General features: G+C 36.5%; 1 protein-coding gene across 4 annotated transcripts in view; it reads right to left on the bottom strand.

Moving 5' to 3' along the window:
• VCAM1 (vascular cell adhesion molecule 1) overlaps nt 1–19,031 on the bottom strand; it is a 44,681-nt gene that overhangs the window by 18,204 nt on the left and 7,446 nt on the right. The gene's annotated exons all lie outside the window — the stretch shown is intronic.

A 19,031-nucleotide genomic window follows, 5' to 3' on the forward strand; every position in this document is an offset into this window, starting at 1 on the left:
TCACAAAATGTGCTGTTACATAGCAAATATGGTCTATCAACAATTTAGGATCTCAGCCAATTTAAGAAAAAATGTTTCACTTTATCCCACATATTGTATTTATTAATGGGAATATTTATTTTAAATTTATTTTTCTAATTCATTAATTGGAAAATTAATAAATAAAAATTATATTTAAAGATTAGGACAAGATTTTCACATTAAACTTAAAGGAGGACAAATTTTCAGGTCAATTGTATAGTACAGAATGATTACAAGAATGAAGAGAAATTTATCACAAGATTGAAAAGTAAGCAGTGTATATGTTCAAAACTCCATATCTACCCAGGAAGAAAGCAATTACTAAATTAATCTGCACTCTTTACTAGTTCCTACTAGCTCACCATATTCCTTTTTTAATAAAAGAAACAATTGCTTTCCAATTTTTTAAGGTATTATAGAGTTGATAAATGCTACTAATTTAGTCTAAAGCTGCAGATGGTTATAAAGATGAATAAATGAGAAGATGACAATCCTGCACAACATTCCTTGTGAAGTTAGTTTTGGCTTTGTGAATCATCTGTAAACTTCCCTTGATCTTTTATTTTCTTACTCTTTCTAACAAAATCTAATGTTTCAATTAATGCATTTCATATCATGGCACTAAGCCATTTTCATAAGGATTTCTATAATGTGCCATTTAAGATTCAGTTTATCCTTCCAAGGCTGTTTTAGACAGAAAATTAAAGCAAAAACTCAGACAACCACATTAGTGTTTTGACTGGCAAACACAATTACCTATGGGACTTGAGTACTAATAGCACTTTTCTGGCACATAGCTGTAAAGCAAACCATTGTGAATAACTGGAAATCCTCTCAGGATCTAATTAGAAGAAATAGGGCAAAAAAACAAGTGAGGAGTTGTCTGTGACTTCTTGGTAATCTCATGATTATGGAGTGACATCAGTTGCAACAATTTCATAGTAACTCCTTAAAGTCGCTGAGGGTTAAACACAGTGCAAGCCTAGCTTGATATGTGCTTGGAAGTTCAGTTTCTCCTTGCTGTAATTGCTGTGTCTCAAAGCAAGGCCTCTGCATTATTCAGAGAGCTCTCTGGAGCTCATGGAATGTCAAGAGCCTGCAGGGAAAGCGAGTGTGGCCTGGATTGTCACAACTGGGTTTACAACACGCAGAGGTGTTCAGTAACAGTGAGAGCAGCTTGATGCTTCCCATATGAATATGCAGGAACTACCCAGGAGCCCAAGGCAGCTTTCAAATCTTGCTGTTAAAGAGAAATGAAATCTGCAATTCCTGCCAGTGTAACAGTGCTTTACACAGAGATAAATTTCACAGGTTCTTCTCTGAGAAACTTACTAGTCAAGGTATGAATGAATGCCAGACTCCGTCACAAATTCATTTGTAAAATTTCCAGGGCCCACAAATTAGGAGGCTATTTGAAAGATTGTTAAAACAATTTCTTTTAAATATCATAAGTTCTTTCTATGCTAAAACTTAAAATCTTTCTTGAAAAACCAGGAATCACTTACAATTGCTCCACAAAACACAATAAATAATGCAAATAGATAAAGGAACAAAAACTGGAAAAAATTGTAAACAGGAAGTAGGTATTGAGGAAAATTCTGAAAACATTATTGAATAGTCTTCCTTCAGTATCTCATGTATTTCAGAAAATTTTTTTCTTATGAAGTAGTTCAAATGAAAGGACAAATGGTGCTAGCACATAGAGTTAAGATAAAAAATATTATAAACAATATTCCTATTCCCTTATTATTATTTCCTCATATTACAAAACACATTGCATGTTTTGCATTGGAGGCTATACTTTCTAATTTCTTTTGCCAAAAGGAAACTTTTTCATAATTAAGTGCTGCTGCTGTTTCTCCCTCACATTTAGAACTATTTGTTTATTATCTTTTCCAGTGTATATTAAAAGAAACACAACTGTACACCAAAGCATTTGACACGTCTGCTTTTGCAGGAGAAAGACTGTTTTTCTATTTAACTCAATATTCCTCTAAACCTTGGTAAGAATAAAGGAAAGTAGTCCAGAAGCTGCCTAGTACCAGAGATCTAACTCCTATTCCCCCATTTCCAGTCTTTTGGGACTGAAATCCTGTTTGGATTTGCTCATGAGTGTAGTTGTTACAAGGAGATGGAGATGGACAGAATATACCTGGAGTGGATGAGTCAGAATTTTTTCAAGCCAGAATTCCATTCCTGACACAGGCCAAAAGCAGATTAAAAGATAAAATCTTGAGAATGGTAGAAGCACAAATGATACAGTTGCTTACTCATTGACTCAGAGAGAAATGGTCTGCATTGAGTCTGTGGTTTTGGGAACATAATTCAATATAAGAAAAATCCTATGAGCAAATGAAATTTGAGAAATGTCTAAGAGATTTGGAAATACAACTTTACAGATGTATTTCTAAAGCTTGCAGCCTTTTAAAACTTACCCTAAACAGCATAGAAAAATAGAAATTAATAGTATTAACTAACACTATTGCAATTAGAACAAGGAATCACCTGCTCTGTTCTGCCACTCTTAAACCAGCTCTGCTGCTTTATTTTCCTCTTGCACTACTGCAAAACCCTTTTCTCCTGCAACTTTAAAATAATCTCTGTCATTTCTGAATCTAGAATGCCACTGAACTTTATCAACTGAGCTCTTCTTAACATCCCAGCATTGCACAGAGCCTCTGTCAAAGTTTTCAGCTGTCCCACAGCTGTTGCAGCCTGCCAGTGCGCTGCTCTGAGGCTATCTCAGTCCTGTTAGCACAGTTTGGCTGTGTCACCATCTGCTGACTTTGCACTACAAGTGTCACAGAGCTGCCTGCTGGCACCCACCTGTAAACATAAGATTTTCCCAAATTAACCACATCACTTCTTACTTAGGTTTGCATTCTGGCTTAGTCTAAAGCCCAAGGTAATCAAACAGAGATTCTTCAAGATACACTTTCAGGCTTTGCATTGTCCTCTTCAGCTGTGTAATGACTTACCAAAGGATTTTTTAACCCACATTTACTAACACTGCAAACTGGAATGACTGAAAGGCTAGGGAGCTGCTTTGCTTGCTTCTTTGCAAGCCCAGATTGGTATAACTGAAGTCATAAGGAACATGATAATTTAGAGAGCTCCTGCTATGCTGGGCTGCTCAGCCCAGGGCTCAAAGGCAAAGCATGGATGTAGTTCAAAAGGCTGTCTTTGCCACAGCACAAAAATTTGCAAATTTTATCACAAGAATATATATCTTTACTTGAAGAGTGGAAGTTAGCTTTGTACAACAGCTTGAAAATCATGTCAAAACTGATCTCAAAATTCAAAGTCGTTTCAAATGAAATATATTAAATGGTAAATCTCTAATACATATCATCAAAATCACTTTTCTTTCTGTGGTGTTTCTTCCTACTCTCCTCTTGGGAGGAAGTTGGCATTTTTCATTATAGAAGCATCTATTATCTCTCTTTAAACATTTCCCAATTTTAGCAGAGAAGACTCCACCTTCTCCCAATACACAATAAACAAAACCTTTCTAAGGCTTCAGCCCTTTTCAAAATCCCAAAGTTGCACATGGGATAAAGAAAGAAACAGGATGTTAAAGTAAATTACACAAAAATAGGAAGAAGGTTGTTTATGAAATGGCAACCAGAGTCCTGACATATACAGTATTCTCACTGTTTTTTCCTTTGCCATAAGTTTTCTGACCCTTCTGGTTTTTTGTTTTGCTTTGTTTTTTTCTGGCTGATTTATTCATCAGCTTTTTCTATCACTATGGCAAAGGCAAATATCCTCTGGAAGGAAGACATTTTCCCTCCTCCACGCTTCCTCTGGTACACAGAAGAAAGAACATAGATTTATTATCCTGCCAAAGTTGGCCACCTGGACAGACACCCATCATTCTCAGAACAGAAATGCAGGACTAGAGTGTGCTCTGGCAAAATCTGCCTGAGGAACAAATAATTTCCCACATTTGCCTTTACTGTAGGTCCAATGTCTAACTTACAGCAATAGTCAACAGCAGTGGCTTCAGTAGAAGATGGAGACTGCTCATAACTGGCAAAATTCACTGCACAGTTCTTTAAATAATGTCCTTATTTGCTGAGATCGTGTCTCCTTATTTGAAGTATGACTTCCTTCTTTAGCCTGTCTCACTTTACTGCAATTATTCCTTCAACAGCAAAAAACCACAAAATTGTTTTAAAAGTCAAAACCCATTCAGAATGAACAATGCATACAAACATTGGTAAATACTGGTGCATATAAATTTGCCTAATTTGAACATTTTATCTCTGAAGGCAGGAAGAAACTTTCCAAAAGTTTCCCACCTACAAATTATCATGTAATCAGATCATATCAGTTTCAGGAATCACATACTTAAATCAAGGAAATACAAAGCACTAACTGGAAATGAGAAGAATCCTCTCTTATTAAATCACAGTTGGTGCTAATCTTCAGATTAAAAAAGTAATCTTCCTCATTTCATCCATGCTGTGATATTTATAACATTTGAACAGCCTATATTTAGTCTGTGACCTTTACATTTGACCTTTAATTGAAATAAGTTATAGAAAAGCATATTAAAAGACATTTTTTAAAAAAAGGAGTTTAAGGTTTATTTAGTGATTTATATATATACTGCACATTACTCATGAAAATGTCTTCTGTACTCTACCTTTATTAAAGGTACATAAACATGAATTTGTTTTCTGGTGCCACAAAAATGCTGTATCTGCATCTATTTTGTCAGGATTAAGACTCATTTTAACAATGAATTTATTAGTCCTATTCTCCACACAACATGGAATGTATAGCTTAAATCATGTCAGATATATTGAAATCTCAGTTAATTTTAAAATGTTTATCTCAGTTTGTGGGTGAATGCCAATATCACCAAGTTGTTTGCATGCATAAAAGCAGAGGCCAAGGACTACTCTTTCTGATGGAAACTGTCATTTGACTTGTTTAATAAGCTCAAAGGAAATGAAAAACACTGTGAATGAACTACACAGGAAAGTTTAAGACTTATCTGTAGTAGCAAAAGGAGAGAAAATGCCTCTGTATTCCAAGTTCTATTGGAATCCTTCTAGGCAACTCAAATGTTGAACCAATGTATCTATATGCTGAATTACATCAATCTACAAAAGTACTGTATTCCCTAGAGGGCAGATAAAATCCATATACAAGCAATTAGGGAAGTCATTCTCAATTTCAGTTCTCTCTCTTTAAAAAATGGTTGAAAAATATCTTTAATTGAAAACTAATAAATATTCACCCATCTCTTCTTTTGATTTTGATGTAACTGTCATGTGTGTTCTCCAGCAGAACACAGAATTCATCTCCCTGAGGCAGGCACTCAATTGCTTTCAGTATCCTGGCTGACTTCTCCTTGTGAAAATATTCTCTTTCTTATTATTATACTTGGGGTCTTTTAGTTTATATTCTAGTCATATTTTTATAAATGTCTATTACCATTGTCATGTAGTAAAGATCAGAAATATTATTATTATTATTATTATTATTATTATTATTATTATTATTATTATTATTATTATTATTATTATTATTATTATTATGAAGAAGAAGAAGAAGAAGAAGAAGAAGAAGAAGAAGAAGAAGAAGAAGAAGAAGAAGAAGAAGAAGGGGGAAAATCAAGGCAGTTGAGAGGCACTAAAATTTCTTATTTGCTTCTCTATGGAGAAATGTGTGACCAGAATGATTTGGTCATACAAACATCCATGAGTCTTCCCTAATGAGGGCCCTGTTAATTGTGCCACCAATCAGGTATTGAAAGTTCATAATTTGCAATAAATTCAGAAAATTATTGGCAAGGATTAGCACTAGCCATTGAATTTTGATTCTTTTGGGCCAATTCAATGAGCCTTTTCTTCCTTTGGAAGGACTTCAAAATTATGAATGACTGCCGAGAAAAGCAGCCTTTGCTAGGAAGAAGCAATACAATGCACTAGGTCAGTGGAAGTTCCCCTCTGAATTTATTTACACACAGCCTTTTAGGGAGCAAAGGGAGGGAGGGCCTTCCATCTGAAATGATAAACCCCAACTGTGTTACAGAAACCTATGGTTACAGAAATACAGGCATTCACACAATTATGTTAAAGAACATTAGGTGCTTCTGCAGTCTCCACCCTGAAATGGTTTCCTGTTTTTTAAGACCTAGCTACTGATGCTAAATGCTAAAAGATTTGCTTTAATGCAGCTCATCTCATTACTGCCCCTACATCCTGTTTGTAAATCTGTCACTGAAATTAAGCTTTCATCCAGCTGTGAAGCCTGTCCAAACTGACCACTGTTCCATGCCAAACCAGAACCTGGTGTCAACTTTCTTGAGATAAGAGCCTGTCTTCTCATTTTCACTGTGGGATACCTCATGTGTCTGAGATCCTATGGGAATTATTAAAAGCCTTAAAAGGGAAAACTGAACCACTGAACTAAACTCATCTTCTAGTTCTTGAGGAATTTGTTCATACAGCTATAGGGTTAGTTATAGACTTCAAAAACACTCATTAAAACCATAAAGATACATTTACAGAAACACAGCTTCACAGGATAAAAGCAATTAGTCACGGATCAAATACTGTTAATAAAATGGAAGTGCTTTGTACTTCCAAACTTGTTCTAGTGAAGATGACTATTGATCAAAACACTTTCTTAGAAACTCCCACATCAATAGCTATATGTAGAAACAAAAAAAAATTACATAGTCAAATCTGTATTGACATCATTTGATTAAACAAAATCCTTCTCAGGGTCCCTTCCAAGGCATATCTCTGTTCTAGCCCATTTTCTCTCTTGGATAAAAAGAGACAGAATCAGGTTTCTAAGAAACCTGGAGAACAGATGTTTAGGAAGTACTGCCCTTCCAGGTCATGCCAAAGATCTTAGAAGACTTTCAAATTACCTCAGATATTTTTATCTTGTAAAATATGAATTCTCTAAATAAAGATGTGAAATAAGAATTTCTCAAGAATCTCTTAATTTGCTTAGCATATTGTTTTTCCTTGACATCTCAAGCAATAGTTTTCAAAGTCCAGGCTGCAACAGCATGAAATCCACTTAGACCTGCACTCCTGCATTATTGCACTGATCTGATTTTCAGAATTTCAGGAGACCTCCACATTCCTTAAAAAAAAACAAAAACAAAAACAAAACAAAAAAAACCCCAAACAAACAAACAAAAAAATCCAGAAAATACAGAGCCTCACCAGTCCTCACTCATTATCCTTACAGTTCACAAGATAAAGCACATTGATGGGAATTACTGTATTTTTCCTAGAAAGGCTTTTTGGCTTTGAGATAACTTCTGGAAATTTAGATTATTTTGAAATTGTCCACACTCTTAACTCCACTTGATGGTGTAAATTTTCTATACTACCAACATCCTTAAAAATCACTACAGAATCATGTCCTAGATAAAATCTGAAAATACTTGATGTCCCTTTTGATATTTTTAATTTTTTTTCAATCTGTTAAGCTTTGAATCATGGTCATTTACTACACACATGAATGCCTGTGTGTAGTAATCTTTTACAAATACAGCAGAAAATGTGTTTTACACTTCTTGCTCATTTAACCATATTAGAGTTTAAAACGATTTCACCAGTATTTTAGCAAATCTCATGAAAAACAGACTGGTCACAGCAAAGTCCCTGGTAGATGTCATGGTATAAATGCTACCCTTATAAAATATTTTTTAATATTTTGCATCCAAAAACATATAGTTGACATGCCTTATTTTAAGATGTTCCTTACAACACTCTCAACTCTGTGAATTTTTCCTTTTAATTCTTTTTTTTTTACCAAAAACTTCAGTTATTTCCAAATGGAATTATTATCCAAGTATGGTGCATATGCCATACACACCCCCCGTGAATCCTTCAGATCAAATAAACCTCAGCCTCAGCTCTTGCTTGCCCGTGCCCAGGATAGTCTTAAATGCACCTGCATTGCAGCTCAGCAGCACAGCTGGGCTGCTGGAGCTGCATTCCCATGGTCTCTGGCAGTGTGACATGCTATGAAGGAATTTTTGCAATGAGATGCTTTATTTAAAATTGCTATTAAGGTTGTAAATCCACATGCTATAAAATGGGAAAGAAGATAATTGAAGTTTGTATGTTTATATGTTCCCACATATGTTTTTTCCCCCCAGGAAACCTTCTGTTTCTATACTGGAAGAGATTAATTGATTGTGGTAACAAGTGAGGGGTTGGACTCCAAAGGAGACTCTTTGTTCCTGCACTTTGTCCCATTTAGCCACAATTAAAGTTACTGAACACTGTCATTTGCCTAATTAAACTAGTAAGGAATGCTCATTACTCTGAAAATTCAGGTGCTTAACTTAGGCAATCAAAGTTAATAGAGTTGAAGTGCTCCAGAGAAGTGGTAGAAAACATCAATAAATTAATCAGTGGCAGTTGTTTTTCATGTTTTGGTGATCTACATCAAGCATGTTGGCCTAGGTACAATATAAACACACACATTGATTTCACATCTATTATATTCTGAATAAGCTGCAAGGGAGGAGAAGGTTTTTAAATCCTGTTACTACTAGGAATTGCTGTAATATCATCATGACTGTGAGGAAATGCTTTGAGATTACAGACTAAAAAAAGAAGACATAATAACAGAGCTACAGAAAATGTAGCTGCACATGTCCTATACTGCTTTAGGACATATACAGCTCCTAAACTTTTTTTACATAAGAAGTAAGACTCATTTTGTCCCATTTCCTACATCCATAACCACTTCTACAAGGAAGACCTAGATCCTCACAGCAATTTCCCTTGACAGCAGTTCCCATGTTTTGCTATACTAAGTGAACCTAAATTCCAGACAGCTCAAGGGAAATGACACCCCTGAGCAGAGACTGTGACTGGATCAGCACCTGGGGAGTCCTTTGGCTACACAAAGAAAGCACTTATTTTTTAGAAATGGACCTGATAAAGAACTCTTCTGTTACAGGCCATTTTATAAAACAATAAATCTGAGATTAATGAAGATTGGATGAGGAGGGACTCACAGAACACAGCCCAGCACCTGTGGAGAACCCAGGTGCCTGAGCCCAAGCAGCCAGCAGTGCCTGCTGTGAGCCCCACCACAGCACAGGCTCCTCTGGGCTCCAACAATTGGACTATGGAGAGGAAAACCTTGTGCAGAATTTAGATTTAACAGTGATTCCTAGCTCTGGGGGATTTGGTGTGATGTATCACTTGTAGTATGGAGTTACAACAGGGAAAAAGTACTGAAATTTGGCCTGTTTAATATTAGATAACTTGATATTCTTTACCATAAAAGGATTACCATAAATACACAAAAGTATATGCTCTGGAGGTTTCAAAAGCTTCAGAATATTCAAAGGTTAGATTTCATCTTGGAGATATTTTCCAACCTTAATGATTCTGTGACTACTCTTATCTCCAAGTTCAAACCCAGATGAACCTATGCTATGAGGCAAAACTTGACTCACATTAAACTATTCTGCTGCAGCTAGTTGTGGTACCAGTCATTGCCAGCTAGACATCCCATGAACAATAAGCTATGTTGTACAATGACAAAAATAAGAGCCTGCCTTCTAACATGTTTGCAACATACACAATTTTATGTACAATAATTTCCTTTTGTTCTTCTCCTTTTTGGATAACCAGATGTTGTGCAAATGCCTTCCAAGTATGGCAGTGGTCTCCACTGATGCAGTGGAGAATAGGAAGTCACAGTATAAATCTAATGAGCACAAACATGTAAAAAGCCTGTACCTTATGAGAAGATAGCTACAAAGAGAAAGGCACCCTTGGGAAGCTCCCTCACTGCCAAGAAGTTTTGCAGTACTGCAAATGCCCCAAATTACTTTGGTGAGGTCAAAACTGGAGAAGCCCAGCTGTGCAAGCACTGAAACAATTTACATGCTACTGTTTGAACAGTATCTGCACAATGCTCTAGGTCTCCAGACAGGCAAAATTTTTCTCAGACTCAAAGGAAGTTAAAATATTTCCTCCCTCACTATCACATGTCTATACTTCCTTCTTGGCTATTATGGGCCCAGCATCCTCTGGTTCTCTGCAACTGTTGGGCACTTTTGTCCATGCAAACAACAATAACCTAGAACGATGAAGACAGTGTGCTGAATAAGGTAACTTGTTCTGACATTCTGTCTTTACAAGTATGTAAAATATGAGACACTGATTATTCTCCCATGATAGAACAATTACAAGTGCTAGCATTTAAAGTCACAGCAGGTATGTAAAACTTCTGAATCTTTCTTGCAGTTTCATCTCTTAAGTATCTGCGCTCTCCTCTTTCAACTTCTATTCAGCTATCACTAAATAAGGAGTTATTTTGAAATTCTTCTTTCTGGTAATTGGTTTTTCATCTTATTTTCAGTAGTTGGGTTTGACTATCTTTCTCCTTAATTATGAAATCATCTGCACCTTTATATACTAGTTTCAGCACTCTCACTTTTCCTTTGCATATTTATTTTGTCTTCCCAGTCAGTCAGAGGCTAACTTTAAAACTGCTTTTATTTTCTATAAAGACTCTCTTCTACACTGACAGGTCTCACATTTCCTATCACCATAATTGCTCTTGGGACTTTTTCCAGTCCTCTCAAAATCACATGATAAGTGTTCTCATTTCCTTTCCAATATGCCTTTCCAAAAGTCAGTTTCTTACACTTTGAATTACAGCCAATCTCCCATTCAGTATGCTGAACACCTCTCTTGTGCCTTTGCAAACATTTCCTCACCAGCACCTGGAAAATGTTAGCAAGATCACCCAGGTGACTACATTTTCACAAGCCATTAATGCTTCCAGGCACTACTGAGTGTAGTCTGCAGTTGCCCTGATAATTAAAACTGGCAGAACTGTAAGATATTTTATAGCAGGCATATTTGCAGGCATGTCCTATGACTTCCAATACTAGCTAAATTCTCAAACTCCTTGCTTCCAAATACTTCGTATTGTGTGCTCACACAATTGTTCTTTCCCCACCTAGTTCCTGCTGCGTCACTCAGTTACTTGATTTGTACAAAATCAGTACAATTAATTAAGATTTCCTACTATTCTTTCTTTCAGTTATCTGTTGGAATGCCCCCACCTACTTAGTACTCAGAAAAAGTTTTCTGATATATCGAAACTGAAACCTATTCCAGGAGAATAAAGGGAAAAAAAATAAAAATGGACAGAACGTAGTATTTGTGAAATGAAACAAAACAAGATAGGATTTAATACTCTTGATACTAAGTTCAGTGCAGGCTCTCAGAACATCACACAATCTCAAAACTGAAAAAAAAATGAGATGTTACTTCACAGGTATGTATTTCTGATTTTTAGTTGTGCAAAATACTGAAATATATACATAACATCAGTAGAGGGTATTAGTTCCAGTTAACTATGTAATAGAAGCTTCATATATGCTTAAATGTTTTGCTAAAAGAATCCTTACTGTCATTAAATAAGAATGAAGGTATAAAAAATGCAAGAAACCATCCTGGTAGTTGGCAGATCATTCAGCAATGAACCCAGAGGCTCACCGGTTTTGTGTAAAAAATCTCTAACAAACTTTTATTACAGCAATCACATCTGTTCAGCAATCACATCTGAACATGTTTTGTACATATGTACTAGAGCAGACACTGTTTCATGAGGGTTTGAAATCTGTGGAAATACCCTTGTGAAAAGGAGGGAATGGAAATCCCCTTCACATCCATTATTACTTCAAAATATTTTATATAAAATTAATATCATAGTCATGGATGGAGTTCAATGTTTATGAATATGGAAACATCTTCTTGCATTCTGGATATTTTGGGAGGATCTGTAGGGGCCTTATGGTTCCAGAATTTCTTGCTTATAACTATTCTTTCTCAGCAAAAACCTAATCTCTGTTAGATATTAGTCCTTTCTTTAACTTATGCTGGAATAACTCTTGTATTTTGCAAGACCAGACTTGAACTGAAGGAAAAAGAAAAGGAATGTATGTGGTCAAATTAACTCCTGCTTCAAGCAAACGCTGCAGCCAGGGCAGGCACAGGGCGGCGAGGCTCTTTCCTCTGGCTTGTTACACCACTTATGAACATTCTCATCTTCTTCTTCTTTGTCCTCTCCTGTGCAGGAGTGTGGCTACATTTCTCTTCACTGAGAAAAGCAAGGCATGACTTCCCATGAATATTTCTGAGATTCACATTCTCTGAACCTCAGAGAAAGGAAAAACAATTCTTATCTCATTTGCTGTGCCTGTGTTGTGCCAAAGCAGAATGTAATATGGAGATTGTTTACCCAAAGTGATGGCGTTTTGTTTTCTTGGCTTATCTGGGCCAAGCATGTGTGTGTGTGTTGGGACTGTTGGCTGACAGTCACAAGATTCTGTGCAATTCAGTGCAGTTGAGTGCTTGGCAGATTCAGTTTAGATGTAATTTAATATAGTGTAATATAGTATAGAATAATATAGTATAATAAAGTAATTAAATAGCCTTCTGATAAGATGGAGTCCTCCTCATCATTCCTCTCCTTTGTTGGGAGCAAAAATATCTACTATACTGGAGCAAGTGGCTTTTAGACATTGCTGCTGATAACAAAAATACTGCAGCTTAGAACTTCAGTACTGGTCAAACCTTACACTCAGAGAAAACAGAGGGAAGAAAAGGAAAAAAAGGGTGAGGGGCAAGTGGGAATCTCTGTCCTTTCCCCACCCCCTGGGTCTCAGAAGGAAGGCTACAGCTCGTGGGTGAGGAACTTTGGGAAAGCTGCATTGAGTCCTTGGGCAGGCAGATGGGGTCACCCCACATAAACCATTACAGCAATATGAACAGTTGCAACAGGAGATGAAAAGGAGGATGGGTTTCTTTCCACAGGCTGACCCTCCACTGCAAATGCAGTGGCAGGTTTGGGTTGGAATCTCAAACTGAGGCGAGCAGAACAATGGTCTTTCAGGCTCAGCCCTTACGCTGTGCTCCAGCTGCCTTCCTCAGCAGGCAGCCTGGGAGACACCGTGTACCTGAATCAGGACAACTGACTCTGGGTGTCTCTGGAACACTGAGTCAGCACAGGGAATCTCTCATGTGATTTGCAATGGAATACAGCAGCATATACTTACAAATGATTGAAATAAACATAACTAACTTGGCACCTTCCAAGGATGTTAAATAAATTAATTTACCAGAAACTAATTTTTATAGCAGAAGACTGATTTCCAAGTGACTATTGCAGTATAAACTTATTCATAATAATCATCTGAAATTCTGATCTGCTCTTCAAATCAGTACACTGTACAATGCCATGTCAATGAAGAGCCTATAAAACATCCCATTAGAGTGCTGTATATTTCTAATGCACTCCTGCTCTTTCCAAGAAATTATCTTTACTGTAATAAATAATTGTTGATTTATTCAGAGCAACTAACAACTTCAAGAAATGCTAATGCTTTCATGCACTGTCTGTCTTCTGCCAGAAGACTCACAAGGCTCTAGGCGTATTTCAAAAACCCTGCTTGGACTCTCTGTGAACAGTCACCAGCCAAAATTTAACTATCCTGGTACTTTTAGTATTTTATAAACTAATTTTATATGGCCCTTAAAATACACTGCTTTGATGAACCATCTTGTGAATAAATTTGTACAAGGATAGTGAAAATAAGCAGTTTCAATGTGTGATAAGCAGCTTAAAAATATTAATGTTTAGAACATCTTTTTAAACACATTCACAGATTCAAAGAACATTAAATTTATCAACTCATGCTATCTTCAGTTAACCTATGACACTAAATCCAAAACCAGTCATGCTGGATTTCTTGCTGAGTGTGCCTATTTAGTGGCTGTTGCTGCAATCCAAAATTAGAACTTTATTCAGTATCAGCACTTTCTTGAAAACAAATACAAAGTTGACAGTTATTTTTAAGAATGTGCTGTATCACACATTTAGAAAACACAAATAATGCCAGCAAACATGAAGAAGATGTACCTTATAGAGTGTCACAGGAAACAGAAATCTCACAGAACAACAAGATCTTCCTATCACCAATAGCTAGAATTTGGACCTACTGTTGTTTATTTAAAACATAAGGAAAACTCAGCTTCCTGTCACTATAGATGTATTTTGCTCCATATACAACATGACCCTTGACTTATAATAGACATCAGAGAACTCCTTGGCTTCCATTCAGTCTAGCCACTATAGACTGAACCTGCAGAAGGTTCAGACAACATCCACACTACTTTAAAAGGATTTGGCACATCATCAAAAAAAAACAAAATATGAGTTTCCTTCAATTCTAGGGAGAAAGCACTTGAATGGCAAAAAGAAAAAAAAGAAAAGGACAGAAACATTGCCAGGTCAGACAGTCCCGCTCCTTGTTGCTGAGGCAGCACAAAGCAGAACTCCCAGCTGTACAGGTACTGTATCAGCCTTCCTGTGTTTCTCAGGTTTTTTGAATGTTGAAATCTGCAGTCAGATGCAAACTGCATGGTACAGTCCCCACTAAGGAAAAAATGCGTGATTCCTAAAGACATTATAAATTAAGGCCAGTTTGAATGAAGCAGCAGAAATCTATGGTTAACTAAGGACAAGGCTCATGATCTGCCATGTCTGAATACAAGTTGGAGGAATGGTAGCACTCACTGGATGGTGTTCCCCTTCCTGGCTAATCTACAGGACCTCTGTTTTCAATGCAAATGGGCAGAGCAGCAAGAAGGTGTTGTCTCTAAAAGGTGTTATCAGAAATAAGAATTTTTCACATGTTGCTGATTGAAGGGAAAGACTTGGTTATAATTTCCTCTGAATTCTATTCCTAAATCCCACCTCTTCACCATTTTGTTGATGGAGGCCCTTAATGTTTCCCATCTCTTGGGAAGCATCATTTTCCCATTTAAACTTCAAATACATCCTTCCAGTGTACTGGTACTAACTACAGGAGTTAAAAAGGACTCTGGAATCACCAAATACACAATAAAGCAGGAGCTGGCAAGTTCAGAGTATCTTGAAATGGGAGGAAGATGTAAAAAAAAATTGCTGTGAAATGAATTTCTTTTTTTTTTTCCTTATTTTTAAACAGATTGCCATGTTAGAAGTAACTGATTTTTGGCTATTTGCTAAGCTAAAGGACTTTTTTTTTGCCACTAGAGGTTGTTCTAATAGCCTTCTACTAGGTTCTTCAAATTTGCAGTCCTACTTCCCAAATTAATACGCACCTACCTCTCAGCACACTCTCTACAAACTTTTGAACTTCCTCCACTGTGCCTTCTGCCCACAGAGGATTCCTTCTCTTCTAGTCTCTCCTGAAGCTTCTTCAATAAACTTCCTATTTTCTTGACAGTGTTCACTATGTCCATTATCACATTTTCACTTCCAAGGAGGTGTCTTGTTCTCCTATTCTTTCCGATCCCATTTTCTCCTCTTTGTTCCAACTTCTTTGCTCTGTTTGTTTTCCGGCTTGTTCTTAACACTGTCCTTGTAGGCTTGCAGTTCTATGAATTTGCTTTCACATGCTGTCTTGCAAATTTGTGAGCATTAAAATTCTGGAATTATATTAAGCTTCTAAAGTCATCTTGCTCATGCTTTTTTTGCTGGATTTGCAGAAGTTCTGCAAGAGTTTTCCTAGCAACTACTAACCTTGAAGCTTTCCTAGCATTTCCAAATTATTTTCATGCTCATCTATACCTCTTCCTGTCACATTAATGATATACTGAACTCTGTAGGAACAATATGGTATTTTTTTGCTACCTTCTGCCATGATAAAATCCTACTAAATCAGTTATTTTTTGCATCTCTTCGTGACAGATGCACATTTGTGTAATTTGTACAGCACTACCTCACCTCAACTATTGAACTCCTCTAAAAAAAAGGACTATTACTGCATAAGCAAGATACAAATGAAAAGGCCTAGAGGTTGGCTTTACTACAAATGCAAAGTTGTTTCTCTGACAGGGTTCTATTTACTTTAAATGTTGAGATTTTAAAGTAATTACAAATTAAGACTTCCCCAGACTTCCAAAGCTCCCAGATGTTTTTGTTCATTTGTTTTGTGTTTTAACAACTTTGACATTCTCCTAAGCAATTCTTTAGCTTAAACTGTCTGCTTGTGCAGACTTCCAGAGCTTCCAGATGTTTTTGTTTATTTGTTTTGTGTTTTAATAACTTTGACATTTTTCTAAGGAGTTCTTAAGCTTAAACTGCGTATTTGTGCTCTTAAATAGTAATTACTAGTTAGGTAAAGGCTTTAGTTTGCCTTGCAGTTTTAATAAAAACTATATTAATATATTCTTGTCTGACTTCCATTTCAAATGGATGAATTACATATATTTGTTAGCTAAAAAATAGTAAAAAATAGAGATTATTGGAACTGACATATCATAGTGAAAATAAATGTATATAAAGACAACTTAATGAGTGTCTTACAATAGCTACCCCAGATATTTGCTTGAATTAAATGTATACTTTGGTAGTGTAGGCGCCTCTAAAGTCATTAAAGGAAGGTTTAATGAGTGCTTCAGGGTGGATTATTTTTCCCCTCTAGGTTGCTGGACCAAATCAGATGAGTGTGTTGATTTTCTGTAATTGCACACGTGATGCATAGCGTATCTACTTCCAGAAACAATAATGTATATAAACAGAAATATCTGAGAATATGTTTAAAAATCACAAATATGTTTAAGTTATGTGAAGGCAATGATGCATAAACTATTTCTCACAGTTTTATCTGTGTAGGCAATCTTAAAGCCATGTTACATCTGCTTCCTTTTTCATGTTTATATGCTTAAGTCTGTTTGTGTTATAAAACACAAAAGGTAAGTAATTGTATGAGCCTGTTCTCTCTCTAATTCCACTCTAAAAATTCTGACCCTGTTTTTGCTGATATTTATTGAATTCTAGAGGCTTTCTAGACCAGCTAACTCACACAGTTTCACCCTGCTCACCAGCAGCACATGATCCCTTTGGACCATAGTGCCATCTAGCTTCTCTTTTCCTGACCTCAGTAATTCCATGTGTGGAACACAGTTGAGTGATGAAGCAAAAGAAGGGCCAGGGAGAAATCATTAATAGAATTGTCAAGTTAGTTGGTTGTTTATCTAGACATACAGCTGAATTATGGGAGCCTGACAACAAACCCCTCTTTGATAATCCAAAAATGAGACAAAAGCATGTATTTTCCTTTGGAATAGGTCTTATTGCTTCTCTTCAAAATGGGAAAATCAAGATCCTTACTGATGCTCTAGGCAAGCTACCAATGCCTTTGGAAAAGCTCTGGCACCATACCAGTACTAATACACACCTCACAGGACAGCAAAGACAACGTGGCTAAATCCTTGCACATTGCTGAAGGCATTTGTTTCTTACAGAAAAATCTCTGCTTTCAAAGGAGCAAAATTTGAAGAGACATAGAACATTCCTTGAGATGCCTAGAAAGGAAAAGGGCTGGGAAAAGTATCTTTGCCTTCACATGATGTGGTGGGAGGGTAATGGACTTCCTTGCATACACATGGAATCTGAGATCCCCTCAAAGATGCCCGGGTTTCATCTGCCTTTACAATATATGCGGGACCTAACTCCATGTAAGCATAAAACAAATCCAGTCCCTCTAATGAGGCTATAACTTCAGAACAAGAGCTGCAGTGGTAGAACAGAAAAAGTCTCTTCCAGGTCTGGGTCTGACTCATATCCTTGGCAGTTTCTGCTGGACTACACAAGATCCAATCTAGTTTGCTGAATCTTTCTTTCTAATTCACTGCTGTGCTCGTTACTATGAGGAGGGATAGATATTTCCTGCTGTGTCCCATGAGCACGGTTTGCTCCTCCAGTGGCACCTTTACATGAACTTCTTACTATTGGAATGCCAACTGTTTAATGCCGTTAATACCTGAGAGGAAAACAACTGAATCTTCAAACATTAATTTCAGAATGAATGTCAAGATAAAGATTTTCCATTAAATCCTAGTAACCAACCAAACTTCTTAAATGATCAGGGTATATTAAGGCCTTAATCCCCAAATAATTAACAAATTAATTGAGATTCCATTGGTCTTATTCCTTTCTGCACAAACCACCCTAAGTCTGCGAAGGATGAGGATAAATGAGCTACTGAGTGCAAAGGTGGCATAAATGTGCAGTTCTTAGAGAGATGCAGGAGTTGGGGCCTTTTGCAATGGCCTTGTATGAGGGAGGACAACTCAGGCCGTTGGCTGGCCCCTGTAAAAGAGCAGCTGGAGGTCAGCTGCCTCCTTGTTCCTAAAGAGCTGACAGACACAGCTGCCTGCACTGTGACAGCTTCCACCAGCATCACACACCCTTGGTTAACAGCTACAGACAACCTTGGCACCACTGAATGTTTTTATGGACTTTCTTGCCAAAAGCCTGTCCATAGACTATCTGAATAAAACTATTTCTACAACATGTACCTATGCCAGCCCAAGAATGGCTGGTACAAAACCAGCTTTATACACTTCTGTTTGAAATCAAATTTTGATGTAAAAATATTACCAAATATTTATATGACAGCAGTTCACCAACTTAGTTCTCAAAATCAATTAATAGAAAACAGTATTTCAATATAGTACTGTGTAAGTGATGAAAATAGGAAATAAAAGAACACTTCATTATTTCTATAGGTATCTCATTTACAGACATAAACTTATATGGGCCATTCAACCCTGATTAAGCTGATCATAATTGATTTCAGGTTACAGATAAGAATAACATATGATCAGCTATTTTATTCATTAGGTTAACATAATATTTATAGTGTTAGAGGGCACTAAATGAGATAATGGCTACAATACTCTTAGTTTTACATGTAGTGGGTTTTTACTCTGAGTTATTTGCTCCACAAGTTGCATTCACACAGATTCCTCAATATGCTTTTCCTAAAACCTTTTTTACATTTGGGAAGAGATTGTTTATACATTTGTATACTTATGAGACATTACTTTTTCTTTATAATTAAATGAAAATTGTCTCTGAAATCTAAAAGAAAATAGGTGAACTAAATTAATAAAATTTGCATAAGCTACCAGATAATGACTTCATTTTTTTTT

The sequence above is a fragment of the Molothrus aeneus genome, chromosome 9 (assembly GCF_037042795.1).
Source record: "Molothrus aeneus isolate 106 chromosome 9, BPBGC_Maene_1.0, whole genome shotgun sequence".
Lineage (NCBI taxonomy): Eukaryota > Metazoa > Chordata > Aves > Passeriformes > Icteridae > Molothrus > Molothrus aeneus.